Source organism: Palaemon carinicauda, chromosome 3 (assembly GCF_036898095.1).
Source record: "Palaemon carinicauda isolate YSFRI2023 chromosome 3, ASM3689809v2, whole genome shotgun sequence".
NCBI lineage: Eukaryota > Metazoa > Arthropoda > Malacostraca > Decapoda > Palaemonidae > Palaemon > Palaemon carinicauda.
In genome coordinates this window covers 2842047-2848461 of record NC_090727.1, presented here as the reverse complement: position 1 = coordinate 2848461, position 6415 = coordinate 2842047, and positions in this window count along the sequence as shown.

Sequence of the window (6415 nt, the reverse complement as noted above, 5' to 3'; positions counted from 1 at the left end):
TAAACAGTATATTCAAATTCCACAAAGAAATGATATCATGAGAAGTTAATAGTGGGAGTAGAACTGTTAATTATTACGCATTGGAATGCTATTATTATTATTATTATTATTATTATTATTATTATTATTATTATTATTATTATTATTATTATTATTACTTGCTAAGCTACAACCCTAGTTGAAAAAGCAGAATGCTCTGAGTCCGAAGGCTCCAAAAGGAGGAAATAGCCCAGTGAGGAAGGCAAATAAGGAAACAACAAGTCATTATTCTTAGTTCTTGTTATGAATAATACTTTCAAATATCATAAATATTTTCAACTTAGAAAAAGATGATTCTACAGTCATGTGCACACAACAATTGTGTTTAATACATTCCTAAAGGCTGGAGTCCATAGTAGTTTGTGTAAAGAATTAGTGAAAGCGAAATCTCTTAATCATATATATATATATATATATATATATATATATATATATATATATATATATATATATATATATATATATACATATGAATTGGTAGTTACAATGGATTATCCACTCTTTAAATTAAGAAGTTATTTGAATTCCCTTTAAAAAAGGGAAAAGAAAGCTCTTCACTCGGTCTTTAAAGTGAGTAATATTATATGCAGTAAAAGCAGCAACGGATTCTGCTGGTAGAAAGATAAATATTTAAACCCGGAATTATTTATTAATTATGCAAAAATACTTTTAGTTTGCGAACAGAAAGTTATAAAACGTTCTCAACAACCTGGTCTTGAAAGCCACAGCCTTCCCCGTAAAGAATATTTCATAGTTGATTTTTGAACATCAGTTCTTATGCAAAAGCCCTATTAACATGGTTCAACCTCATCCTCTACTGTAGGTGCAGTTGCATAAGATGCAGCTTTTGCCTTGAGAAGATGCACTGAATATCTCAGAATCTTTCCCAATTACTTTCAAGTTAGTTCGAGCATATTTCGCATTTCACATTCGTTATCGTAAACAACCAGAAAAACTCAGATAGAATTGCTATTTTCCTCGCTGAGGTTTTCCCTCAGTCAGGTTGCCATTCAGAATTAAAATTGCAACTCTTCCATCAAGTAATATGATACGCCATTATCAAGAATTTGCAAGAGGCTAATGCCAGGATTCAATTATGCAAAAGAGCTTTTAGGATTATTGTATTGACCTTTTTCGCTGCCAGCGATATTTTGCGTTGTTATATATTTACTAGTGTACGTGACCCGTCAGAAATGACAGCTAAATATTAGGTACATATGTACACTAACGCTCATGCAGCCCCCTCTGACCAGGATATGACTACTCCCTCTCATCACTACCCGAGAGATGGAGAGACCTGAGCGTGGCCGGAAAGAAATATCTCTGTATCTATTTCTAGCTATCTATCTACCTACCTGTATATATATATATATATATATATATATATATATATATATATATATATATATATATATATATATATATATATGTATATATATATGTGTATATATATTATATATATATATATATATATATATATATATATATATATATATATATATATATATATATATATATATATATATATACACAACTAGAACCAGACACTTGCTCTTTATTTTATAATGTGAAATCCACAAGTTATTTTGCTGTTTTTACAGCATTTCTAAATGTGTTTCTTATTTGTAATGTTTTGGAAATGAGCCATAAATCGATATGCCTGAATTTATTGTGTATTTCGTTTGAATCTTTTTATCAACTTAATATTCACTTGTCAGTGTCTTGTATATTTTGCAATCATTTTATATATATATATATATATATATATATATATATATATATATATATATATATACAGTATATATATACATATATATATATATATTTATTTATTTATATATATATATATATATATATATATATATATATATATATATATATATATATATATATATATATATATACATACATACATACATATATAAGAGCGAAGATAACACACCACCTCGATTATTTAATTATTTATTTATCATCATTCCTTCTCTCAGAATAAACCCATCGAGAGATTAGACCTATATGGTGGGTGGTCTTTTTTTCCGATGTCACTTCGTTCGGCGACACTTCGTCCACGTCATTTTGTCCAATATAGGCACCGTTGACTATAATCTAAGCTTCGGCTTAGGTAATTTATTGCAAGTTTCAAAACCACGACATTAACTAACTTTTGCTTTATACACAAAACGACATAAGAAAAATCAAATAATAACTTTGAATTCATAACCCAAATGCATAAATTGTTTTCATTAGACTACAGGACTAAGCTTAAATTATTTCCCCTCTTGACGCCCTCTTCCTCACTTGGACATTAAAGCATTTAAGTATTTTTTTTTTTTATTTTTTAACGCTCTGAGTTCTTTCAATAATAATTTTTTTTTTCATAAAAGTGGACCAATGTTGTCTCATACATACACGTTCACTAAGTGAAATATAATAGTTAATACTAAATGGAAACTTATGAAAAACGCTTGCCCGATGCTAAAATATTAAGTAATCACCAGTTTCCCCACCCCTACTACATGTATTAGTAGAGGAAGAGATGAAGGAGAAGAATAAGAGAGAGAGAGAGAGAGAGAGAGAGAGAGAGAGAGAGAGAGAGAGAGAGAGAGAGAGAGAGAGAGAGAGAGAGAGAGAAGGAAGATGAGAATCCAACAACAGACCAAAGAAAGCCTGTTGCTGTTTTGCTGGATAACCGGGGGACGTCAGTGACAGGATACTCTCTTTCTATCCTGCCTGTCTTGGAACCCCAAACCGAGAGGTAGTCCTGAATCGGAAGACACCCAAGAGGAAGGATCCTCAACGGAGTCGATTTCTTAGGGCTTGACCCGACCCAGGACTCTCGGAAAACCCGAGTCTCTTTACTTTAGGTTATCCAGGAAGAAACAGACATCACTGCCATTACTGGTCGGAAAATATTTTCCATTTAAGATGACTCAAACATTTTATGCAAAGTTTATAGATTTGTTGATAAATTCATAATTTCTTTCAAAGATTAATAATTAAGAATTTAGTTGCTTTTACTACAAATTATTATTACAGCTATTTATGAAATTTACATTTTTTTTTATCAAATAAATCAGTAATATGATGGGCAAGGAGAGGCACCCGAGGAGATACTACTGCTAGAGAGTCATTTGGTACTGTGATGGCAAGATAGTACTACATTGGATCCCTCTCTGGTTAAAGCTCATTTTTCCTTTGCCTAATTTTCGAGTCAACACAATATTAATCTCTCCATTAACTTTTAAAGGCCAAGACTGAATAACAATATTTTTTTATTCAAATTTGATTTGGAATAAAATAGTTTATTTTTAAAATCATTGATTAAAGATTTGGTGTTGATGTACTCTACATAAAATGAAGAGAATATAAATAGATGGAGAGAGTTGACTCGCGCCGACCCTTCAATACAATGGGAATGATGAGGTTGAGAGAAGAAGACAGTTACTTGAGTAGCTAAGCCAATCTATAGTCTATGCTTGAAACATTATTTACAAGAACAATATCACGTCAACCTTTCATTGGTCGGAAATTTAGTCTGAACATTGTGTCACTGAGATGTGCTTTAAATAGGAAAGACTTCACACCCCCAACTTCAATACTCATTTGTTAGGCCTATAAATATTTCCATTCCTTAACCTGAATATCAAACCTAGAATATCCATCGAACAGTCACAAATAATTTCCAAGATTTCACTATAACTGTTGTTTGTTCGTAACTATGACGTCCAAGTTCAAACAATAGTTATAGAACATGTTTGATATAATCCTTTGGACACTTCCATTTTACAGAATATGAAGTGTGAAGTGGATGATGAATGAAGTATTAATTTAAAAACTCAATATAGAGACGACTGGCGAAATGAAACCGAGGCCCTTTGCGTCAGTATGCTAGGAGAGGATGATAATATATATAATGAATTCTAATTAAAACACTAAAATGTAAAAACAGTAAACTAGTAATTTTTATTTAATAAAAGTAATTTCACTGAAATAGTTTCTTCCTGCCCCCCCCCCCAAAAAAGAGAAAAAACAAAAAAAAAAAAGTCCTCAAAATCTGAAGCTGATCGTAATCGTTTGCCCACTAAAATAGATCGATTTTGCTGCTACCAAAGAAACACAAGAGGAATAGAAATGCTGAATTTTAGAATACTGCACAAAAGCAACGATGTTCCTGCTGACTGCACTGTCAGATAGGCCTACAATACAATGCTCTATAGATGCAGGAGCTGTAACGTTATATAGGCCTACAATGCAACGCTTAAAACATATAGATGCAGAATCTGCAATGCAGGATAGGCCTACAATCCAATGCTTAAATTAAAGCATAGAGATAATTTAAATGGAAAACATGACGGTGTTTTTATGCTTTGACATCACCGCACTTGAAGGATCTCAGTCCTTTAGGCCTCTGCAATACGAGCTGACGGTTAACTGACTTATGAAAACTCGCATATTAAGCCATTTTTTAATCTTGCTTTCTAGTTTGGCCCTTTTCCCTATTTCTTCATCTGTGGCTTTGATCTAACTGATTTTATTCTTTTATTAGCGTATTTAAATTGTCTATGAATAATTGAAACACTTAGGATTTCCTCTGTTCCTTTCATGTAGCCGCTTCTCTCACTCCGAGCAACTTGCACACAAGCAAATTATCTCCTCGATTTCAAGGACAAAAAAGCTCATACAATTGGTTATCCCATATAGAAATTATTAAATCCCTTAGTAAATATATATTATTTTGATAAATTTATAATTCATATTAGTTTTAGCATGAAATTTATATTTTGAGGCTTTTAAAATTAAAGAGTCACATAGATATTTAAAATATCGATACATCATGAAATTATTTTGTTGGTTTCTGCGCGAGGAAGATGTCTGTCATTCGTCGATCCATCTCTTGTGTTAATTAATATTAATATTTATATCAACCATTATCATTATTAATAAATACTGATTATTATTCATAGTATAAAATTGTTATAGTGATCTTAGGACTTCTTCTTCTTCTTTTAATATTATTATTATTATTATTATTATTATTATTATTATTATTATTATTATTATTATTATTATTATTATCATTAGCGTACGCGATCCGTCAAAAAAAACGAGGGCTGAATTTTTAGATAGATATGCACACACATGCACTTCCTTCTCCCCAGGGCATGAGTACTCCCACTCTCCCAAACCAGTGAGACAGGGAGAGCTCAGTATAACCATAAAGAAACATATATATATATATATATATATATATATATATATATATATATATATATATATATGCAGTATATATATATATATATATATATATGTATATATATATATATGTATATATATATATATATATATATATATATATATATATATATATATATATATATATATATATATGTACATTATATGTACATATATGTATATATATGTATATATATGTACAGTATATGTATATATATGTATATATATGTATATATATATATATATATATATATATATATATATATATATATATATATATATATATATATGTACAGTATATATATAATCATATATATAGTATATATATATACTGTGTATATATATATATATATATATATATATATATATATATATATATATATATATATATATATATATATGTATATATATATATATATATATATATATATATATATATATATATATTTATATATATATGTGTATATATATATACATATATATATATATATATATATATATATATATATATATATATATATATATATATATATATATATATATACTGTATATATAGCCATACGCTTGCTCATTATTATGTAAGGGAGATTTTTATCAATATTATTATTATCATTATTATTATTATTATTATTACAATCCAAAGACTCCGAGAAGGGTAGCAAACAAGCACGGAAACGAAAAGACGTAAATAATCAACTAAAAAATATGTAATCATGATACCAAATTTCCCATCAATGTGTGAGGCTGACTGTCATGACATCTTGTACTTTCCCTCAATGTTTTTGTCCTTTCGATGTTACCTGGGAAGCAGTAGAAAATTAAATCAGAACTTATAATATTTTAGTCAAGTTTCTATAAAGTTGTAATCGGATTTAAGTTAGAAAGAAAAAATATTGTGTCTTTAAGTTGGTTAAACTCATCTAACGCAGAGAGAGAGAGAGAGAGAGAGAGAGAGAGAGAGAGAGAGAGAGAGAGAGAGAGACCCTTGATCAATCAATATAACTATTTTAGTGATCCTTATGATGTAAAACCTTCAGCGATACCATCTGACTGAATCTTTCTTGTGTTTTCTATCATAAACCTTTAATGTTATCATAAAATATTTATTATATAAAAAGCTTTTCATAAAACCACTAATTACATA